At 38.4% G+C, this 25,802-nt stretch overlaps 1 long non-coding RNA gene across 1 annotated transcript; it reads right to left on the bottom strand.

Annotated features, from left to right (window-relative positions):
• Positions 1-4,616: 4,616 nt before the first annotated feature.
• Positions 4,617-24,595, bottom strand: LOC109190196. Its single transcript, XR_002055670.1, has 3 exons — positions 24,501-24,595; positions 21,105-21,107; positions 4,617-4,627 (listed from the first exon to the last, which is right to left on the bottom strand). It is a non-coding gene; the product is annotated as an uncharacterized LOC109190196 (long non-coding RNA).
• Positions 24,596-25,802: the final 1,207 nt, after the last annotated feature.

The following is a 25,802-nucleotide window of genomic DNA, read 5'->3' as shown; positions in this document are numbered from 1 at the left end:
CCCCTCGGCTTGAGTCCCCAGGTCTCAGGGTGGCCAGGTACTCGGTCCATCGCGCTCCCTCGAAGCGGGTGGAGTGGAGGTGGCACCCCTTGAGAGGCATCGGGGCCAAACGGGGGGCTCAGACATCTCCTTGGAGCCCCTCCACGGGGCAGGTCAATGCGGCGACGACTTGATGGATGGCAGCCACCACCTCTTGGAAGCCCGAGCCCGGAGGAGGGCTGGAGGAGCTAAGCCGCCGACCTCACGGAAAACATTTTGTTGCCGGTTAGCGGTCTTGATGAGACCGTTCCCGCTCGGCTGGCGCGAGTGTTGCCTGAACCGTTTGAATTGCGACGATTGGATCTTGATCTTGTCATAGCTAGTGAAAATAATAGCACACTCGAGCTTGTATTTCGAGGTCTCAAATGAAAGCACTAATAATATATTTAATTAACCCGAGTGGTCTGAATTATTAAACCCGATAAATAGAGGAAAATGATAAATGTATAAAATGGTTAATGTGATGATCGATGAACAAAATAGATGTATATCATGGAGATAACCTTGTATTGATGATAAAATGATTACAAGCAAGATGTAATGTTATTACAATGGTTGTGTGTTTATGACAAAGTAGATGAAGATGTCCAAAATAGACAAATGCAAGGATTTTCATACTAGCCAAAATCCCTTAACCGCCCCCCTAAAGAGGAGGGGACGATTGTAACAACCCTTAACAACCCTTGCGATCGAGCCCTCGGGCTAGCCGGTTGAGGCGTCTAGCCAATGCCTCTAGCCGAGGCCGAGCACGAGACTCGACCCCGGATCCAATCGAACTTGTCTTGCTCCGTTCCACCAGGTCGAATTGTTCTGGTCCTATTCCTATATTTGCCAATATATCCATCACATATGTTGTGTTGTGCAGTGGCGGAGCCACATGAGAGAAGCAATGGGCCTTATTATAATAATAAATTATCATTTTGCTACCAAAATCTTTAAATTTCTACTACATTAATCTTTGTCTATTTATTTATTTATTTATTTATTTATTTATTTTTTAGTTAATTGAATTGATATATCAAAAAATTAACAAGAAGATTGAGTTGAAATGAAAAAGACACAAATGATTGATCTTTTCTTTGAAAGAAAGAATTTTGAAAATTTAACATCTCAAATAAATCCATTTGCAAGTATTGATTATACCAAATTAAAAGATTATTGGCTCCCCGCACCAACAAATTAAATCCTGCCTCTGTCCCTAGTGGTGTGGTTATTTTTTTCTTCTTAGGGAATCTCTTACTTGACATGTTTTGAGACTTACTTGAATGGATGTATTGTTGATAAACACATTCGATTTAGGTGGTTATGGCAAAACTTGTACGGAGTATCAAAATGGATCAAGATAAACTATATAACCTAATCAAACATGCATGGCTAAGCTATGTTGAGCTAAATTTCTAAATTTCTATGGAGGTTTTTTTTTTCTTTTTCTTTTTTTTTTTCTTTTTTTTTTTCACTTTGAGTCCCTCAGATATCTTATCATTTTTAAATTTAATTCTAGACTATTAATTTTTCTAGGTGTGATTATATGATTATTAAATTCTTATCTCATTTGGTCCTTCAATTATGATCAATTTTTTCACCAATCATTTTTAATTTTTCATCATTCTAACCCCAAAACAACTATATTTAACTGTGTGGTCTACACATTGCTAAAATTCAAATAACGAAAATAACTTTTCAAATATCTCACATGATCGATTGTCATGTGGAAGATTCTGACTAAGGTTGTTGAAAATTTTATTGAAATGACAAAATGTAGCAGATATTTAGTTGTCATACACGAAATGTAGAAAACATTAATAGATATGAACCAAATGTGAAAAATATAAAAATTTGGGGACTAAAAATAGAAATAGCTCAATTTTTATGTATCTCTCTTTTTCTTGTGTAAATATTTTAAAATGACGTGTGCGAGATGATTTCTCATTTTCTCTACATCCACAGGACAAATCATCAAATACAATGTAGACCATTTAATTTTGATAAAAAAAAAATATAAATGAAATTTGACAATATCATTAGTAAAAATCAAATTGTAACTATTTATGTTTTACCAAAAGTATATAATTAAAGAGAGAAGTATTTTTTTTTGAAAAGTAAGGAGAGAAGTATAAGAGTATATAATTAAGGAGGGAAGTACAATTTGCAAAGCACAATATACAATTTGTAAACTACAAAAAATTGTATAATTTTCAGAATAAGAATATAAACATATTATTTAAAATAAAAAATGCTTATCTAAATTTGGTCCCAAATGAAACCAACCCCAAGTTCATGATGCTAAAATGTCTTAGCTTTCACTTGCCTTTTTCTATAAACCATTGGTATACATAAAGTTTATGATGCCAATATGATTCTACATTGTATGTGTCATACTAAGGTTGTTTTATTGTCTAACACACGTACAAAAAAAAAAAAAAGAAAAAAAAAAAGAAAAAAAAAAAAAAAAAAAAAGAAAAGATGAGGTCTATCTAGAATTTTATTGTCGAAGGAGAATCACAGACATTATGTTAAAAACAAAAATAAACTTACAATAAGTCTAGGAACAATATTTAGGTTATAATTTCTTTTTCTTTTTCCAACATTTGTTTCCTTAGTATATATCCTAGCTAGTACTTTAATTTGTAGGGGATATGGCACTATTATTGTAACATGGTGTACCATGATACAATATAAAAATTGTTTACAAGTTGCTTTTTTTTTTTCTAGAAAAATTATAATAAATTTGATATCTTAGTTATTAAACTTATTTTGTATATTTAAATCAGCACCCTTAATTATACAAAGAATTCATTTGCTCCTTTTAACTGTCTCTTTAGTTGTAGATCATATATATATGGCATTTTAATTATAAAGTGAACACATCTTATCCTTTAATCATCTCTTCAATTATACATATGATCATCCCACTTGCAACAAAAATTCATCTCGGTTTTAACCAGGGAGCAAGAATTGTTGCTCTACTACTTATACAAGTTAAATTATACTGAAGGAAAAAGATCGAAGTTTCATTATTGTGTCAAATATTCTCTTCCCCTTGTTGCTTGTGTACGTGATGTAAGTTAATTCTATGAATGCAAGACCTTTAGAACACATGATTTCACATACTGTATTCAATTGGCATTCAATGAACATACCTAGCTCCATTGTTATCCCGTGAATGCTTGAACTAGATACTTGTTTTCTCCCTCCAGATCTTTAGCATTCCTTAGTCTAACTCAGATGGAAAGAGTTTTGTTTCTTTTAGAAGATTGGGCAGAGGACCAGAGAATCAGTGTGGCTAATAATAATCTCTCGGTTCCATCAACCTAAGAGGTTATTATGTGATGAGCAGTTGAAACTGCCATTATCTTTAACTGGCCAATCATATAATTATATCATTATTAAATATAATTAAATGGTTATGAGCCATAAGATAATACAATGAGCAAATAGAATAATATTAATAATTATTCTAACATTCTCCCACTTGGCTCATAAGTCACTAAATTTAATAATGAACGTGAAACATAATATGCATGGTATAAGGTAATTCCTTCATTATATTGGTCAGAACATAAGTCATCGTTAAGTTAGAAGCTAATAAGAATCATGGTGGTAATACGTCACTTAATTTAGTGCAGTCCCTTCCATGTATCACAATATTAATTTCAAACTTAATATCATTCATAATGAACTTCTCCATGATGGTCCACGATAATGTCTTTGTCAAGGACAAATCCTGTTTATATTAACATAAACATTCATGTATACATACTTCAAAATTAAACAGGACACTGAATACAGAAACGAAACTATATTGAGCTCTAAGTATCAAATATATCAAAACACAAACTTAACATAATGTTAACAGTTTCCAATAACGCCCATTCTTTCAACATGCTCACAAAATGCCTTCGGTGGCAATGCTTTAGTTAATGGGTCTGCAATCATTAATCTAGTGCTAATGTGTTTAATTGATACTCTTCGTTCCCGGACATCTTCTTTAACGGCAAGATACTTCAAATAAATACGTTTAGCAGCATTTGTATACTTGTCATTTTTTAGAAAAGAAGACTGCTGCGGCATTATCACAATAAATTTTCAGCGGCTTGGCAATACTGTCGACAATTCCAAGTCCCAAAATAAAATTTCGCAGCCATAATCCATGATTTGTGACCATAAAACATGCCACAAACTCATCTTCCATAGTGGATACAGCAATGACAGTCTGCTTCACACTTTTCCAAGAAATAGCCCCCTCGGCTAAAAGGAAGCATAAGGAATATTTTCCATTTCCTTACGCTCCAATTCATTCTTACGGCATTACATAAGGCTGTACTTATCTCCCTTCTGAATTGGAGCAAATGATGCAGAGCATTTTTCCATTCTAAAACTTTGTTAATATATGCTTTCTGAGACAATCCTAGCACTCCCTGTGATCAATTATGAATTGAAATATTTCAATTTCAATCACAAAGGATGCCTCGCCCATATCTTTCATTTCAAAGTTTTTAGAAAGAAACTGCTTGGTCTCTTGCATTAAACCAAGATCATTAGTAGTAAGCAAAATGTCATCGACATACAGAATCAAAATATAAACTTGCTCCCACTGACCTTTAGATATATACACCGATCAACAATGTTTTCCTTAAATCCAAAGGTCGTTACAGTATCATTAAACTTAAGATACCATTGTCGGGAAGCTTGTTTAAGTCCGTATATCAATCTTTTAAATTTATACACCATGTGTTCCTTTCCTTCAATTGAAAAACCCTCAGGATACTTCATGTAAATTTCTTCCTCTAAATTTCCATACAGAAAGACAGTTTTCACATCCTTATGTTGTAGCTCTAAGTCATAATGAGCTACTAGTGCCATAACTATTCTAAATGAATCTTTCTTTGAAACAGGTGAAAATGTTCCATTGAAATCAATACCATCCTTTTGAGTAAAATCATTGGCAACAAGTCTGGCCTTGTATCGTTCAATATTGTCATTTGAGTCGTGTTTGGTCTTAACCCATTTACAGTCGACTGGCTTACAACCTTCAGCCAACTGGCTTACAACCAACTTTCCATTGATTTTAACTCATCTTTCATGACTTCGACCCATTTAGAAAAATTAGGACTATTTATAGCCTACGAGAATGAAACTAGATCTTCATCAATTCCAATATCAAAATCTGATTCTTGAAGATAAACCATATAATCATCAGATATAGCTGATCTTCTTTGTCTTTGAGATCTTCTTAATGCTATTTCTGAAGGAATATCATCTGTGGGTTCATTGCTAACTTCAACATGGACTGGTTGATCATTAATGTGTTGTTCCAGCATGTGATCAAATTGTTCAACCGTTGCAGGATGAGCAATGTGAGTAACTCAAAGCAGAGTAATTTGACGCATAGGAGGAACAACAAATTGAGAAGAAGATATAGGAAAATCTTGCACCACAACTTCTTTAAGTTCCACTTTTCTTGGTTCAACGCTCCCACTTATGTTATCATTCTCAATGAACTTAACATTTCCAGTTTCAACAATTCTAGTAGTATGGCTAGGACAAAATAGAATCTATACCCTTTAGATTTATCTGGATAACCAATGAAAAATCCACTAGTTATTCTTGAACCCAGTTTATTTCCATGTGGATTATAAATGCGTATCTCCGCTAGGCATCCCCAAACATGAAGGTGCCTTAAACTAGGTTTCCTTCCTGTCCACAGTTCAAATGGTGTTTTTGAAACTGCCTTACTAGGAACCCTGTTTAATAAATAAGCAGCGTTTTTTTTAAAGCATATGTCCATAATGATAAGGGTAAAGAAGAATAACGCATCATACTCCGCCCTAACCATTTCCATTAAGGTACCATTACGCTTGTATGCAACACCATTTTGTTGTGGCGTACCAGGCATTGTGTATTGAGCACAAATACCATGTCTTTCAAGAAATTTAGCAAATGGACTAGGGCATTGTCCACTTTCATTATACCTTCCGTAATATTCACCACCCCTATCAGATCTTATAATTTTCACCTTTTTGTCTAATTGTCTTTCAACCTCATCCACAAATACCTCTAAGGCATTTATTGATTGAGATTTTTCATGCAACAAATAGACATAACCATAACATGAAAAATCATCAATAAATGTGATGAAATATTTTTCTTTTCCAAAAGTTGGGATATCAAAAGGTCCACATATATCAGTGTGTATAATTTCAAGGATCTGTGTGCTTCTTGTGGCTGCATTCTTATTTGTGTGTGTAAACAAAGAAAATTGAATAAATATATTTAGAAATTCAAAATTCTGGGTTACATTGAGTATCAAATGCGGTGTGGATACAAGTCTCTGGATGGTCCTATGATTCTTCAATTGGATGCGTTGAACACTCCACCATTGAAGGGCCTCCGGGTTTCAAGTGGCTTGATCTTCAAAGAAGGGCTTGTATATATAGCCTGTTCTTCTTGAAGGGCCTCCGGGTTCAAATGGCTTGATCTTCAATGAAGGTTTGGATCAACAAGCATCAACATATGGAGGGGGAGGGGTTTTTACTTTCAGGATTACATTTTTATTGTGATCTCTGAATAAGCTTCAGAGTTCTTTCTATGATTTTTCCTAGGATGTTGTGATTACATAGAAATGAGGGCTCCTATTTATAGCGGTAGGATAGAAGAGTTTTGATACGTTCAAACTCTTTTGATATTATCTAATTAACAAATTAGATAATATCAATATTATCCATACAGAAATTCAAATATACGAATATTGATAAATAATCAATATTTATCAAAATTTAAGTGTCTACAAATGCCCCCTCGAGACTTGCTTATACACCACTTGAGAGTATATAACATTCAAAAGTATGTAGTGCAAGAAAGTCTCGACACTACAACTTAAAGATATAAGGTCGTTTCAACTCGTGCCAAGGAGCCATGAAAGATATGGGGCCGTTTAAACTCGTGCCAAGGAGTCTGAATATAAGACTGTTTAAACTCGTGCCAAGGAGTATCATTTAGCCTCCTCCATTTCAAATTTCATATGGGGGTTTCCCCCATACCAGTTGAATGGTATGTGCCTATGAAGAGATGAGAGGCAGAGCTGTCCTACTAGGTGTGCCAATTTGTAGACACTTAAATTTTGATAAATATTGGTTATTTATCAATATTAGTATATTTGAATTTATGTATGGATAATATTGATATTATATAATTTGTTAATTAGATAATATCAAAAGAGTTTGAGTTTATCAAAACTTTTCTATCCTACAGCTATAAATAGGACATCTTATTTCTATGTAATCACAAACACATCCTAGGAACAATTCATAGATACATCAAGTTTATTCAGAGATCTCCAAAAAAAATTGTGATCCTGAAAGTAAAAGCCCCTCCTCCATAATGATCATGCCTATGCCTATTGATCCAAACCACCATTGAAGATCAAGCCATTTGAACTCGGAGGCCCTTAAAGAAGAACAAGCTATATATACGAGCCCTTCTTTGAAGATCAAGCCACTTGAAACACGGAGGCCCTTCAATGGTGGAGTGTTCAAGGCATCAAATTGAAGAATCAGAGGACCATCCAGAGACTTGTTGTAACACCCCGTGTTACAACCCCTAAACCAAATTAATTAATTAATTACTCACCCTAAAAATGGAATTAAAATTCATTAATTAGCTAAAAGGGGGCCCACCATAGTCCATGGGCCCTTATCCCTAAAACCAATCCCTTAGTCCTATAGGAAATAGAATTAGCTAATCCATACCACTTAGACCCTAATTGGGACTCTTAGATATATAAATAGGGACATAGGAGGCACCTAGAACTCACACCACAATAACTTTCACCACAAAGAAAGAAGAAATCTTAAAGAAAGATCCTTCATAACCAAGGAATTTAATTAAGGCTAAAAGGTAACCCATGTCTCAACAAAACCTATTTTCCTTGATATATTCTCCTTCTTTGGCTCCCTCTATATGCTTGTGTCTTGATGAATTCCTTTATGATATTCGTGATATAATTTTGTTGATTGATGTGATGATCTTATGTGTGATCTTGATGTTAAAAAGAGGTTCTTGATATTTATGTGATGATTCTTGATAATCTTGATAAATCTTGATGATTCTTGATGATAAAGATAAAATATGATTTTGATGATTTGGATGGGATTAGAGCCCTAGGTTGGGTTGGGAATTTGTATTAGGATGTTCTTGATTTAAACTTGGGCGGGAATTCGCATGTTCGGGCGTTATTTATGTTTAGAAGTCATGTTAGGATGTGTTCGATATGATTCTTGCTTTTGATCCAATAATTGCCTACGTGGTGTCGTTATTTACGTTTAAAAGTGTCTAAGCATGGTTTCGGGTTCCATAAAGGATCCCAGGACGCGTATTTGATGAAAGAGTCATTGGGGGGTAGGGGTACCCGCCACCTACCCGCTGCCCGAGAATCATCGCCAGCCAGTGGGTAGCCGGCGGGCAGACGTCTGCCCGCCGGCCACCCGTTGCCCGGAAGACCATCGCCGACGGGTAGCCTGCGGGTGACCCACACCCACCGGCTACCCGCTAGGCTATTACCCACCCCGGGTCCTCGGCTTCCCCGTTTGATGTTCCCCATTCCCCGTGGTGTCCCAACGGACCCTGTTAGTCGTGCTTGAGTCTAGTTTGATGTTTCGGGTGCCATTCGTAGGATAAAAGAGTCTTAGGAATTGCATGCTAGTGAATCGGTAACCCGTTGGCCTAGGAGAAGAATGCATGAACCCCTTAGGACTACTCTTTGTATGTGAATGATCACACGTAAGTTTATTTTTACATCTCCCCCCTTTCCCAATGTGCTATTATGTGCTACAATGTGTTATGTGATGCATGATTCCCCAATTCGGTTGCGATCAAATTGGTTGTTCCTGAGCTGCGGTTTAGAAGTTGGCTGCGGTCAAATTGGTTGTTTATGAGCTGCGGTTCATTTTCCTGGCTGCGGTCAGTGATTCACTTCTTGGGCTACAGCCCACGGGCCTCGTGTGCGGATGGTCCACCGACTGGACGCGGCAGCGGTGTGTAGGGCCACCAGCCTGAGGAAGACCATAGTCCACCGAATGAGTGATCAAGCGGTGTGTAGGGCTACGGTCGGCTACGATCTACCGAGTGAAGGGCCAGCGGTGTGTAGGGTCGTAGTCTCCGAGGATCTTCGCCCACCGACTGAGTCCCTCAGCAGTGTGTAGGGCTTGATTCGCTTCGATCCACCGACTGTGCTCATCAACGGTGTGTAGGGTCGTAGTCCCCAGAAGAGGATCGCAGTCCACCGACTGAGCGCGTCAGCGGTGTGTAGGGCTGTGATCCGCCGTCGAGCTATCGGCGGTCTGTATGGTTGGTTGCAATCAACCCCTTCATGCTGCGGTATGAGGTAGGGTGCTGCGGGGCCATGTTAGTGCTATATGCACTAACCCTCATGTTCGGGACATGTGATTGGTCCCGTGGCGCCATCAAGGTGTGCTTGTCTGATTTGAATGATGATGTGGATGATTTGAAAGTAAACTGTGACCTTAGATACATGTTCTTTATGATGTTGTCTCTATATAACTGTTTATCATGGTTGAATGTGCTTACCCCTACTTGCCGAGTCTATCCCTGATTTTAAAGCTAGAGTCCCCTAAGTATATCTCTTCCTGCTTCAAAATGGTTTTCGTATATCTATCTATCTATATATGTATATATATATATATATATATATATATATATATATATATATATATATATATATATATATATACCTATATTGTATTTCAACGCGTTGGAGTGGGTTACCAGCATCAATCGCTGAAAAGATATATTTGGCTCTCAAGCACAGATGAGTAGACACCGGAGCGCTCTAGAGATCCGGAGTGTAGATTAGTTAGTTTCCCTTTCGGCCTGCGTGCCATGATTATGTATTGACATTGATTTAAGGTTGTTTAGTTAGTTTAGCCTGTGCATCTGAGTTTTCCAGCTCAGATGTGGTATAGCACCCCGCACTCTTATGTTGATTTTGGGATTTAATGAGAATTCACCATTATTATATAAGCTTTAAAAGTTTAAAAATTTCGGGGTGTTACACTTGTACCCACACAGCATTGATACTTGACATGTAACTTGAATTTTGAATATTACTAAATTTTATTCAATTTTCTTTGTTCACAAATTGGCACGCCCAGTGGGACAGCTCTGCCTCTCATCTCTTCATAGGCACTTTCAACCGATATGGGGGCAAACCCTGTATGAAATTTGAAACGGAGGAGGCTAAATGATACTCCTTGGCATGAGTTTAAACGGCCTTATATTCAGACTCCTTGGCACGAGTTTAAATGGCCTTATATCTTTCAAGGCTCCTTGGCACGAGTTGAAACGGCCTTATATCTTTAAGTTGTAGTGTTGAGACTTTCTTGCACTACATACTTTTGAGTGTTATATGGTCTAAAGTGGTGTACAAGCAAGTCTCGAGGGGGCATTTGTAGACACTTAAATTTTGATAAATATTGGTTATTTATCAATATTAGTATATTTGAATTTATGTATGGATAATATTGATATTATCTAATTTGTTAATTAGATAATATCAAAAGAGTTTGAATTTATCAAAACGCTTCTATTATATTAGAAGGCGGTTATTTAAAAAACCTCCTTATATTATATGTTGTTATACTACGACACATAATAGATGGCGGTTTTCTAAATAACCGTCTTCTATTATATACTACGGCACATAATAGACGGCGGTCTATAAATTGCTGCCTTCTATTATATACTACCGCACTTAATAGACGGCGGTCTTTAAATAACCATCGTCTATTATATACGGCGTCACTTAATAGACGGCGGTTGTTAAATAACCGCCTTCTAATATATATTTACGTCACTTAATAGACGACGGTTTTAAATAACCACCTTCTAATATATATTTACGCAACTTAATAGACGGCAGTTTTAAATAACCGCCGTCTAATATATATTTACGTCAATTAATAGACGGCGGTTCTTAAATAACCGCCGTCTAATATATATTTACGTCACTTAATAGACGGTGGTTGTAAATAACCGCCTTCTAATATATATTTACGTCACTTAATAGATGGCGGTTTTAAATAACCACCTTCTAATATATATTTACGTCACTTAATAGACGACGGTTCTTAAATAACCGCCTTCTAATATATATTTACGTCACTTAATAGACGGCGGTTTTAAATAACCGCCGTGTAAAGGTGTGATACCCCATATTGTTTTGGGCATTGTACGAGGACCGTATGTGCATACGACTAATTTTATTAAATTTTCCTAAATCAATATTATTCATTAAGCTTAATAGTTTCTTAATCCAAGAAAACCTAGTATTTTCTAATTATATACATGTGCACATATATTATGTTCCTACATAGCATAATTATATAATATATGTACCTACGTCTATTAACATATATATATATATATATATATATATATATATATATATATATATATATATATATTATATAATAGTGTTCCAATTATATATTGTATGTAGCTACACTGAATAATTCTATATAATTATATTATTTCCAAATATATATATTCCCTTCAAAGTTAACCCTAATCCCTTCCTAAACCTAATAGTCTCCTACTCTCTCTTCCTTCTCCCTATCTCTATTCTTCTTTTCCGTTAAAAAGTAGATTGTTCGTTGATGATGAACGGTACGGTGTTCGGCGGTGTGGACTAGCGGTGGTGTACCACCCCGTGTTACGATCCCTAAACCCCAAATTAATTAATTAAGTACTCAGCCCAAAAAGGGAGCTAAAATCTACTAATTAGCTAAAAAGGGGGTCCACCATGGTCCGTGGGTCTTTATCCCTAAAGCCAACCCCTTAGTCCTATAAGAAATAGAATTAGTAAACCCATGCCACCTAGACCCTAATTAGGTCTTAATTATATAAATAGAGGCATAGGAGGCACCTAGAATTCACACCACAAATAATCTCTCACCACACAAGAAGTTCCAAGAATTCCCTTAGGAGAAATCAAGAAAGGACAAATCTTAAAGAAAGACCCTTCACAGCCAAGGAAATTAATTAAGGCTAAGAGGTAACCCATGTCTCAACAAAACCTATTTTCTTCGCTATAATCTCCTTCCTTGGCCTCCATCTATATTCTTGTGTCTTGATTGAATTCTTCTGTGATAATTATGTTATGTTCTTGATGATTGATAAGATGACTTATATGCGTTCTTGAGAATCTTGATGACCTTGATGATAAAAAGAAGTTCTTGATTATGATGTGATAATTCTTGACGAATCTTGATATTTTCTTGATGTTGAAAATAAAATATATTCTTGATGATTTGGGTGGGATTAGAGCCCTAGGTTGGGTTGGGAATTTGTATTGATGACATTCTAGATTTATATTTGGATAGGAACTCGCATGATCGGGTGTTGATTATATATAGGATAAGTCCTACATGATTCTTGCTTTTGATCCGTTAATTGCTTATGTAATGTCGTTATTTGCGTTTAAAAGTGTCTAAGCATGGTTTCGGGTTCCACAAAAGGTCCCGAGACGAATTTGTGATGAATGAGTCAGTGGGGGGTAGGTGGGGGTGGGGGAACCCACCACCTACCCACTGCCCAAAGGGTACTGCCCGGCAGCGGGCAGCCGGCTGCCCGCCGGCTACCCGCTTCCCGGAACAGTGCCCACCGGCGGGCAGCCGGCGGGTGACCCCCACCCACCGGCTACCTGCGGGTCCATACCCCACCCCGGGTCCCCAGCTTCCCCGTTTGATGTTCCCCGTTCCCCCATGGTGTCCCAACGGACCGCGTTTGTCGTGCCCGAGTCTAGTTCGGAATTTCGGGTACCATTCGTAGGTTTAACGAGTCTTAGGAATTGCATGCTAGTTGAATTGGTAACCCGTGGACCTAGGTGGAAGTTATATGAGCCCCTAGGAATTATTCTTAGTATGTGAATGATCACAAGTAAGCTTAATTATATGTCTCCCCCTCCCTATGTGAATTATGTGTCATTACGTGCTATTGTGCGTTACGTGATGCATGACCCCAACTTGGTTAAGATCAATTGGGCTATACGGGCAGTTGAATGGGTTGAGAACCATCCCAACTGTTGACCAGGCCGATTTAGATCGGTTAGGGATATTGATATGATATAGGACTGAGGTCCACTATACGGGCAGTTGAATGGGCTGAGAACCATCCCAACTGTTAACCAGGCCGGTAGAGACCGATCAGGTATATAAAGATTATGTATAGGACTAAAGGTCCACATGGGCCTCGGTGATATGACCCACCGACCTGGACGCGCCAGGCGGTGTGTAGGGCCAACAAGCCGAGGAAGGCTGTAGTCCACCGACCTGAGTAATCAGGCGGTTTGTAAGGCTATGGCTGGCTGCGATCCACCGAGTGGTGGGACATCGGTATTTAGGACCGTAGTCTCCGAGGATCTTTGCCCACCGACTGAGTTTAGCTCAACGGTGTGTCGGGCTTGATCCGCTACGGCCCACCGATTGTGCGCATCAACGGTATGTAGGGTCGTAAGTCCCCCCTTGTAAAGGGGATCGCGGTCCACCGACTGGGCGCGTCAGCAGTGTGTCGGATCGTGGTCCAACGTTGAGTTCGCCAGCGGTTCTCAAAGGGTTGGTTGCGATCAACTCCCCTCATACCGCGGTACTGAGGTAGGGTGCTGCGGGGCCGGTTTAATGCTATAAGCATTATCCCTCATGTTCGGGGCATGCGATTGGTCCCGTGACGCCATCAATGATTATGTGATATGGATGATGATTGGTTGATGATGTGGTTTGAAATTGAGGAGTGGCTGGTGACCGTAAATGCATATTCCTTATGATATTCCTATTTTACTGCTTATTGTGTCTGATGTGCTTGTCCCTAATTGCTGAGTCTATTCCTGGTTTTAAAACTAGTGTCTCTTAAGTATATATCTTCGTGCTTCGAAATGATTTTGTATATCTATATATATATATACTATATTTCAACGCGTTGGAGTGTGTTACCAGCATCTCTCGCTGAACAGATATATTTGGCTTTCAGGCACAGAGGAGTAGACACCGGAGCGCGCTAGAGATTTGGAGTGTAGAGTAGATAGTTTCCCTTTTGTCCTGCGTGTCATGCTTATGTATTTACATTATTGAGCATATTAGTTAGTTAGGCTGTGCACCTGAGTTCTCTAGCTCAGGTGTGGCATAACACCCCGTACTCTATTATATTATGTTTTGGGATTTAATGAGAATTTATCTTTATTATTTAAGTCTTAAAGGTTGAAAAATTTCGGGGTGTTACAGTTGTATCAGAGCCTAAGTTGACCCTAGGATAAGACCCTTAAGACCAAACCTTAGGACATTAGGCTTAAAAGCACTAGGAGATCAGTAAGATAGGATTTAGTTATTTAAGGACACAGGAACTAGGGGCCTTAAGACACGCGGTGAGATTGTGAGCCTACCTATCATCACGTAACCTCCCCTCACTTTATCTCTCACAAATTTAAAAGACTCCCCTTTCGCTTATCACACCAAGGTAAGGGTACAGCGCTCTGACTCAAACGTTACTATAAATATTGGCTCTATAGATCAGCATCATGGCACCAACCAGAAGACAATCAAGGACTCCGGAACCCGCTACTCAAGACCCCCTGGCTCAAACCCTACAACAACTAACCCAAGTCGCCCAAGCACTAAGCAACATAGCTCTCCGCAACAACTGACCACCACCACCTCCACCAAATACAAACTCAGAAATCGCCCGACAAGTTTCAAACCACAGACCACCCACTTTCTCAGGAGAGGAAGATCCCGCCATCCTTGAGGAATGGATTCGGACCTTCGAAAAAATCCTGGGTCTAGTAGAATGTCCAGAGGAACGTCGCGTAGAGGTAGCCTCATTCTATTTCGGACACGAGGCAGACCTTTGGTGGATCCACGAGGGACCCACTTACAGACGAGAACCAGGATTCAACTGGGAAAGTCTGAAAACAGACTACGAGAACGATTCTACCCAGCCCACATAAAAGCATCTATGCACGAAGAGTTCCTTCACCTAAAACAAGGAACGGCTACCATCATGGAATACCATAAACGATTCCTCGAACTGGCACGCTTCGCGCCAGAACTAGTCCCCACAGAGACAACCAAAATAGAGAGATTTGTATCAGGCCTCAACTTGGAAGCCCGAAAAGCCCTAATAGTAAGCGGACCCCGGACCCTCAACGAGACCTACTCCAGTGCCGCCAATCTCTACCGAATCCAACTACTACAGTGTGGGGTTCAAGAACAGATTCGAAAAAGGAACACAGGAGGTGGGGCGCCACCCATGAAAAGAACAAGAAACGACGCTAACGCAAGGCCAAGCAATCCAGCGGGACAGAGGCCACCCCCAAGAAACAGCGAAACTAATACAGGGGGCTTCCCCTGCCCAAAATGCCACCAAAGCCATAGGGGCAAGGACTTCATGGGGAACCCCTTACGATGCTTCAATTGCGGGAAAGAAGGGCACAAGGCATTCCTCTGCCCTCAACCCTCAAACTCACGCCCTATGGCCATAAGCCAACACGGGGGCACGAACAATCAAGGAAACTATGGTGCCCCCGGAAAAGTATTTGTCATGAACCGCACGCAAGCCAAACTCGAGGACGAGCCGACCCAGACGGGGGAAATATAACCCCAGAGAACGAAGATCACGCAAACCCGCCAGAAGGAAACCAGGAAGATGAATTTTGTTTAGGATAATGTAACAAAACCCTTTTTTTTTGTAACTACCCCCGTAGTAGAATCGCGTGTTTAGACTAGTCACTTTGAAATTATTATGAATAAAAGCTAGCTCGAAATAATAGCTTAAAGAAAACAAGACTACCCACAAAACAACAACGACCAACATCTTCTCCCACTAGGAGACAAAAGAAGGAAAAGACAAAGAAATACTCCACAAGGAAAACTAATGTCACCAATGGGAATTGAACCCTAAACCTCTCCCTTGAAAACTCAAACCCTTAACCACTAAGCCATGAGTATTTCTTGGAAACTTAAGGGAACACTCCCTTCTTAAACCCCTACAAATCCCTAAAAAACCCCAAAACCCCCAAATCAAAAACCCTTCTTCTGCCTCACCATCTTCTTCCCACAATCTCTCTCTCTCTCCCTCACCCCACTCATTCCGCCGCCACCCGACACCCACCCCAACGAGTCGCCCCAACCGCCACCGCCAGCCGACGGTGCCGTCCCCGACGCTCGCCGCCGCCACACCGGGAGCGACCCGCGACGCCACCGTCGACCGCCCGGATCCCACCCGCTGCCACACGCCGCCACGCTCACGTCGCACGCCAAGCTCCATCGCGAGCCACCGTTGCCTCGCCGGACATCCTCGCCGCCGCGCCGAGAGCTGACGAAGCCGTACCGCCGTAGCCCTCGTCGAAATCCCACCGGAAGCTCGCCGGAGTCCGCCGGAAAATGCTATCCAGAAGAAAATTCCAAAAAATGCCGAAAAAACCCCTCGGAGTCCGCACCCCGGAATGGAGCAACGCCGACTACACCGTGATCGGAGGTAAAGCCCTCGAACCCGATCAATTTTCTCCGGAATTGGTCGACATGCTCAATCACCAAGGGCTTTTGGATACGTACCTCACCATAAAAGTGGATACGTACCCCGAATTGGTGAAGGAGTTCTATCGACATTTGGTGGCCGCCAAACGCGGTGATAAACTAGAAATCACCACTAAGGTCCGGGGCAAGGAAATCATACTTTCCGAGGGCCGCTTGGCCAAGCTCTTAAAATTGACCACCACAGGTGTGTCAGACTACGACCGAAAAGGATGGATTGGTACTCAAAACACGGGGTACAAAGACTACCTCGGATACCTACTCGGAAAGGAGGAAGGTTTCACTTCGCCCACCCGGCCAAACAGGAAATGGCTAACCGCGGAGCAAAAGATATTGGTTATGATTGTGACTGACAGCCTATTGCCCACAAATAATAAAAGCAAGGATGTGGAAATTTTGGAGTGTACTTTTTCCTATCTCTTAAAACACAAAATTAAGTTCAATCTGCCGGCCCTCATGTTGAAACACATGGAATTTTGTAAAACTAGCAACCGACTTAGCCTACCCTACGGGATGATCCTGAGTTGGATCATGGAGAAAAAGGGGGTAGACCTAAGCCACACAGAGGTCAAGACCGCAAACGGCATGGCTTTCAATGCTCCGGATCTTCGTCGCAATGACATCTACTACACCGAAGGGGGACAATACATCACCCTCGAAGAGATTTGCCTTAAGCCCGAAGAGGAACGAAGGGAATTGGTCGATCAACTAAATATCTCCAACAAGAAACTCAAGCGGGCAATGCAAGACTGCGGGGAACCAGGGGAAAATGAGGAGCAAGAAGAAGATAGCGAGCCTAATCCACCGGCACCCACGCGAGCGAGGGGAAACCCAAGGGTCCTAAATGAAGAATCAGTCAACGAACGCATCCTCGCACAGCTCACCCGACAGAACAAATCATGGACGAGGGATTCTCATCCCTAATTCGCGCAACACGCGCTTTGGACCAGAGGGTGGCAACCATCGAGGCCATGTTGGGCACTCGCGGTGCATCCAGCTCGGGAGCAGGAAACCAAGGTAGACCCGAACTTTTCAATCACAACTTCACCAAAAATCCAGTCCACCAGAACAAAGACAAACGCGCGGGGCCACACTTCCTGATCAGGAGGCCAAATTACGCGACGTCCAGGGGTGAAAGAGCGGACCCACACACCGGCTTCGGGGACGAAACTTCTTGTAAGGGAGGGGGGGGGGGAGAGTGTAACACCCCGTGTTACGATCCCTAAACCCCAAATTAATTAATTAAGTACTCGGCCCAAAAAGGGAGCTAAAATCTACTAATTAGCTAAAAGGGGGTCCACCATGGTCCGTGGGCCTTTATCCCTAAAGCCAACCCCTTAGTCATATAAGAAATAGAATTAGTAAACCCGTGCCACCTAGACCCTAATTAGGACTCTTAATTATATAAATAGAGGCATAGGAGGCACCTAGAATTCACACCACAAATAATCTCTCACCACACAAGAAGTTCCAAGAATTCCCTTAGGAGAAATCAAGAAAGGAGAAATCTTAAAGAAAGACCCTTCACAGCCAAGGAAATTAATTAAGTCTAAGAGGTAACCCATGTCTCAACAAAACCTATTTTCTTCGCTATAATCTCCTTCCTTGGCCTCCCTCTATATTCTTGTGTCTTGATTGAATTCTTCTGTGATAATTATGTTATGTTCTTGATGATTGATAAGATGACTTATATGCGTTCTTGAGAATCTTGATGACCTTGATGATAAAAAGAAGTTCTTGATTATGATATGATAATTCTTGACGAATCTTGATATTTCCTTAGTATGTGAATGAGCACAAGTAAGCTTAATTATATGTCTCCCCCTCCCTATGTGAATTATGTGTCATTACGTGCTATTGTGTGTTACATGATGCATGACCCCAACTTGGTTAAGATCAATTGGGCTATACGGGCACTTGAATTGGTTGAGAACCATCCCAACTGTTAACCGGACCGGTTAAGATCGGTCAGGGATATTGATATGATATAGGACTGAGGTCCACTATACGGGCAGTTGAATGGGCTGAGAACCATCCTAACTGTTAACTAGGCCGGTAGAGACCGGTCAGGTATATAAAGATTATGTATAGGACTGAAGGTCCACATGGGCCTCGGTGATATAACCCACCGACCTGGACGCGCCAGGCGGTGTGTAGGGCCAACAAGCCGAGGAAGGCTGTAGTCCACCGACTTGAGTAATCAGGCGGTGTGTAGGGCTATGGCTGGCTGCGATCCACCGAGTGGTGGGACATCGGTATGTAGGACCGTAGTCTTCGAGGATCTTTGCCCACCGACTGAGTTTAGCTCAGCGGTGTGTCGGGCTTGATCCGCTACGGCCCACCGATTGTGCGCATCAACGGTGTGTAGGGTCGTAAGTCCCTCCTTGTAAAGGGGATCGCGGTCCACCGACTGGGCGCGTCAGCAGTGTGTCGGATCGTGGTCCGACGTTGAGTTCGTCAGCGATTCTCAAAGGGTTGGTTGCGATCAACTCCCCTCGTACCACGGTACTGAGGTAGGGTGCTGCGGGGCTGTGTTAATTCTATAAGCATTAACCTTCATGTTCGGGGCATGCGATTGGTCCCGTGGCACCATCAATGATTATGTGATATGGATGATGATTGGTTGATGATGTGGTTTGAAATTGAGGAGTGGCTGGTGACCGTAAATGCGTATTCCTTATGATGTTATTCCTACTTTACTGCTTATTGTGTCTGATGTGCTTGTCCGTAATTGCTGAGTCTATTCCTGGTTTTAAAACTAGTGTCTCTTAAGTATATATCTTCCTGTTTCGAAATGATTATATATATATATATATATATATATATATATATATATATATATATATATATATATATATATATATATATATATATATATATATATATACTATATTTCAACGCGTTGGAGTGGGTTACCAGCATCTCTCGCTGAACATATATATTTGGCTTTCAGGCATAGTGGAGTAGACACCGGAGCGCGTTAGAGATTTGGAGCGTAGAGTAGATAGTTTCCCTATTAGCCTGCGTGCCATGCTTATGTATTTACATTATTGAGGATATTAGTTAGTTAGCCTGTGCACCTGAGTTCTCTAGCTCAAGTGTGGCATAGCACCCCGTACTCTATTATATTATGTTTTGGGATTTAATGAGAATTTATCTTTATTATATAAGTCTTAAAGGTTGAAAAATTTCGGGGTGTTACAGGTGGGGTCTGTGAACTAGAAGGATGATAAGCTTGAAGAAATTATGCACGATGGTGATATTCTGATGATAAGGCAATGATTAGTATAATAATGATTAGATGATTGTGGATTAATGATGTTCTGTTGATTACAAGATGATGATGATGATGTTAGGGGTATGATTGATTATAATAATAATGGATTATGATGTAATGATTAATTGGTAGTGTTTATATGGAGGATCTAAATGTGATTACATTAGTGTTGGTGATTAAAAGATGATGTTAATGCTGATAATGTCGTTGGGCATAATGATGATGATGATGATGAACTGGTTCCGCAAATAGAAATAAAATTCAGATGGTGGCGTGATACTGTTAGTAAGTTGAGGAAAAGGGTGATGTTGATTATATTAATAATAATAACAGTAAGTAATAATAATATTATTAAGTTTGATGGATTCACAGGTTCCCTATCGAGATGGCTAGAATGGTATTAAGTGTTGATAGGAATTTTGGTCTTCCGAGGTAACACTTCATGTTCACTAAAACTATTATTTTCCCCGAGTATTATATGTAGTGCTATTATATGATATATGCTATTAATGTGGACACGAGTGCATTTATCGATAAATGGTACTATTGTGTGGTGATTCTCGAAATATCGAGAATGGGTTTCGACGTGTCGAACCCGCGTATTGGTGTAAATCTGTGGCTTGGCCGGAATTTTTAGGGTTACATATAGTGAAATTTGCATTACATCCTTATTGTGGATTAAAAATTATGTTTTTGAGAAATTATTATATGTGGAGGAAATTGAAATTTGAGAAATTATATTTTTGAGGAATTGTATTGGACAAAATTATATATTTTGGAAAATATTATTTTTTTGGAGAAAAGAATCTATATATGGAGAAATGATGAAAATTTGAGAAACCATTATATTGTGTGCTGTTCAGTAAAGAGAATTACTGTTCACTTGGGCTAATTACTACTCATTGAAGGTAAATAGAGTCAAACCGTCGACTTGGATTCCATGCAAAGTAAGTACTTCATATTTATACAAAATGCATGTTTTGTTTAGTTTTATATTATTATATTAATTTTATATTTTATATTCTAAATTTGATGTAGTGCCCTTCAAAATGTGGATATTATGTGATGAAATATATGTTTGATATTTTACAAATGGAATTGGATGACGATGGATTAGACAAGGTAAGTAATGATCACTTCAATATATTTTCTACGGCCATACTTATTAGATTTAGTTATTTTCATTATACTAACTTTCTAACTTGAGTTTAAATTTGTAGATGTTCGATATTACTGAAAGCTATTCACTAGAAGAAATTGATGAGATGAGAAATTTATGGTGCCAAAGTTTTGTTGATTATTGGATTAGAGCTACATAATTATGACAATGAATTAGTATTTAGTTATTAGTATTGGTTGTGATTGATAATATATATCATGTTGATGTATTGTATGCATTTTGATGCAATTGAATAGCTTTTTATTACCTATGAAATTTGAGATTTACAAATTTGTAATACTGGTATTATTGTATGCATTTTGATCAAATTGTGCAGCTTTTTATTGTATTTGATATTACAGATTTACAAACTGGAAAATAAAAAGAAAATTGAAATAATTTTTCAAAAAAAAAATTTTAAATAGTAAAAAATATATGTATAGACGGCGGTTCTTACATTGAACCGTCGTCTATTCATATGTATAGACGGCAGTTCTTACATTGAACCACCGTCTATACATATGAATAGACGGCGGTTCATCAAGAAAAGCCCCATCTATACATATAATTGTTGAGATTACACGACATACATCGTGAGATTAGACGGCGGTTAGCAACCGCCGTGTTTTAGAAGTATACACAGCGGTTCAAATAACCGCCGTAGAAAGTTTTTATTTACAAAGGCGGTCACTTACACAGCACTTCAAGAACCGTCGTGTATTTATAAAAATAACCGCCGTGGTAAGTGTGTTTTGTAGTAGTGAGGGTTAATAGAGTTTCAGCAAAAAGATTGTCAAGCTTTAGTTTGTACAAACCATCGGAAAGAATACCAGAACTAATAAAATGATTTTGTTTGAATAAACTAAAACATTCATTTCCAAATTTAAAGGAAAAACCATAAGAGTCTAGTTTTGACAAAGAAATTAAATTCCTAGAAACTGAAGGAACATAAAGAGTTTCAAACAAATCCAAATGATTTCCAGTATCTAAAATTGAACGGTAAGTTCCAACGGCTTCTACCGGAGCTTTGACTCGATTCCCCATGAACACAATTTTTCATTTGGCTTTATGGTTTGGTTCATAAGGAATCATTGCATAGTATTCGACACATTGAGTAGTGGAACCAGAATCTATCCACCAAGTATTGTAAGGAACTTCAGTTAAATTTGATTCGAAACATACTGATATATTATATATACCTTTCTTTTCGAACCATGCCTTACACTTAATGCAATCTTTATGAAAATGTCCAGATTTCTTGCAGATTAGTCATTCTTGTGTTCCTTTCGTGGATTAAAGAAGAGGACTCATTAGTCTTTATTGGTCCTTTCTTACCCTTATGATTCTTCTTTCAAAACGTCTTACAAGCCCTTGACTGACTCATGAGATTAATTAAGTGAATCCCTTGTCACTTAAGCCTTGTTTCCTCTTGAGTTAGCATTTTATGCAATTCGAACACATTCCACTTATCTTTAATAGAATTGTAATTCACTTGGAATGTCTCATACTCGAGAGGCAAAGGGTTTAAAATATATTGTGCAAGGAAAGTATCACTCACGTCCATTTTCATGGACCTTAATTTTGCTGCTAATAAGCTCAACATAATCATAAACAGTCAAATACATTGAAGGTCTCATTTGGGTGATCCAACAACATATAACTTTAAACATAATACGATGCTAAAAAAAAATTTCATATAATTAGTCATTAAGTATATTAAGACTAGACTTGTTTGCTATCTTTGGATATGCTAAACAACTCAATAAAATATAAATAATTAACCACTAGCATGTTTATAATTATGAAATAATTGATCACCTTTGGGCGACTCATAAATATTTCAAAATTATTAAACTTCAATTTACCCAATATAATGAAGAAAAAAAATTATGTCACCTCATTATAAGCATCACATAATAATGGGTAATTGAATTTTATTTAAATTTGATATCTATTCAAACTTTATAATTTGGCCACTTTCGTGACTAACAAATCAATCATAATTAGATACCAAGTTAAGTAGATATAATATAATAAATAATATCATTATAAAAATATCCACATACATAATTATATAATATACAATCATTCACATGGATGGGGATTGAACCCTACACCTCAATCTTATAAAGGATAAGGTTCTACACCACCACACAAACCATGCTTACATACTATAAAGAATCAGAATTAATCTACATACTTAATTAACACATAATTAATTAACAAATTAATCTGCATGCAGTAATATAGCGAAAGCGATAATACAAATAATTGTGAACGCATATGCTATAACAGATACGGTAAACATATTACATACAACTAGAATAAGATACATTCAACAAATTACATATAGTGCGTACAAACAACAAATCCAACCCATACTGTCATAAACATACGAAATACATAAAGATATAAACATATATATTTATGCAGTACTGTAGCAATCCATAAGAAGTAGTTTAAGAATGGCTTGCAAGAATTCATCAGAACCATATACATAAATTAATAGTACACACATACTTAAATATATGGATAAACAACTGATTGTGATGCAGCAGCAAAAATAACCTTCACGCTATCAAAAGTACGTACTACATACAATATATATGTATATATGTCATATATAAACAATACATACGCAGTAATACATATATAAAGAATTTATACATATATAAACAGTTTATACATACATACGCAATTTTATATACATATATAAACAGTGAGATGAAACCAGTTTATTCATACAATTTCTTTGTGTGTGTGTGTGTGTGTGTATATATATATATATATATATATATATATATATATATATATATATATATAGAATAAAGTTCAAATGCGGCGGAGTCTTCCCGTGCGGCGGTGCGGCGGAATTCCAGAATACACCAACAGTGTTGACAATATGCACCAACAGTGTAATAAAACCACACCACAATGAAATGTAATAAAACATCACAAAATACACAACATACTCAAAAAAAAATACACCATATAACTCACCACCCCCAATGGTGTATTTCTGAACAGTGTATGGTGTTTTTACTCACACCTAATGGTGTGTGTTTGGTGATGCAGGGCTCTGTTTTCTCTGTTTTGTGTGGTGTATTTTCCTAACATTGATGGTGCATATTTGTTGAACTATTGGTGTTGCCGCACCGTAAGAAATCGCCGCACCTGAACACGCATTTGCAAATATTCAAACAAAAGCATTTGCAATTATTGATGTTCATTTCAATTCATATTGCATCATCAACCAGTTATATAATATATAAGCAGTTATATATTATATCGTACAGCATATTAAATAATCTTCACTTAATCATACAGTACAGTTGCAGCAATAAAAGCTTAAAGAAAGCATATGTATGGCTTGCACATGTTATACGCAGAAGTATATTCATAACAATGAAGAATCATAGGTTCATACAAATTGAAGCATGTGCTCCATCTCAACTAAAACCTTAAAAGCTGATAGTTGAATACACATTAACGGATATATACTCACACGCCCCCTCACGTGTACGGTGGATTCCAACCAACACGTGGACCGGTAAACCATAGTCGCTTACGAGTGGCGTTGAGATTCGAACCCATGACCTTTGGTCTGGCTCTGATACCAAATTGAAGCATGTGCTCCATCTCAATTAAAAGCTTAAGCTGATAGTTGGATACACATTAACGGATATATGCTCACAATACAAAATGATATACATACCCAGAATTCAACAGTACATACAATCAACCTTATATAGCAATGCTTTTAAATCATAATATATGGAAAAACATATGTTCTACAACCTGGCTCATGATACCACATGTAAGTTAATTCTATGAATGCAAGACCTTTAGAACACATGATTTCACATACTGCATTCAATTGGCATTCAGTGAACATACCTGACTCCATTGTTATCCCGTGAATGCTTGAACTAGATACTTGGTTTCTCCTTCCAGATCTTTAGCATTCCTTAGTCTAACTCAGATGGAGAGAGTTTAGTTTCTTTTAGAAGATTGGGGAGAGGACCAGAGAATCAGTGTGGCTAATAATAATCTCTCGGTTCCATCAACGTGAGAGGTTATTATCTGATGACCAGTTGAAACTGCCATTATCTTTAACTGGCCAATCATATAATTATATCATTATTAAATATAACTAGTAACTTACCCGTGCGATGCACGGTAAATAATTTATAGAATATTTAATTTACGTTTTATATATTATAAATTAAGAAATTGTCATTTGAGCGTATCTTCTTGTAAATAATTTCATTTTGAAATGTAAGCAAAGTAAAAAGTAATAACTGTTAAAGAAATAAAATGGGAACGAAATATAAATTACAGGTTGTTAAATACCTCCTTATAAACTACATTAGTAGTTGAACTACATGTATGATCTAAATCACCACAAATCAAAAATTTGAGACCTTTAGGATTACTTACTCTAGATGCCGCTACATATAATTGTCCATGCACGAATACAGACTTCTTGAGCAACAAACCAACATGAGATAACGTTTGTCCCAGTCTTTTATTGATGGTCATTGCATATGAGAGCATTAATGGAAATTGTCTTCTTTTAAACTTGAATGACAATCTTGGATCTAAGGGTGTCATAGTCATTCGAGGAATCAACACCCTAGTATCTACATGATCTCCAGTTGATATTTTTGCTTCTATAACGTGTTCTGCCAACTTGGTGACTATCAATGTAACACCCCGTGTTACGACC

Source organism: Ipomoea nil, unplaced genomic scaffold, assembly GCF_001879475.1.
Source record: "Ipomoea nil cultivar Tokyo-kokei standard unplaced genomic scaffold, Asagao_1.1 scaffold1574, whole genome shotgun sequence".
Classification (NCBI taxonomy): Eukaryota; Viridiplantae; Streptophyta; class Magnoliopsida; order Solanales; family Convolvulaceae; genus Ipomoea; species Ipomoea nil.
This window is presented reverse-complemented; position numbering and strand designations above follow the sequence as displayed.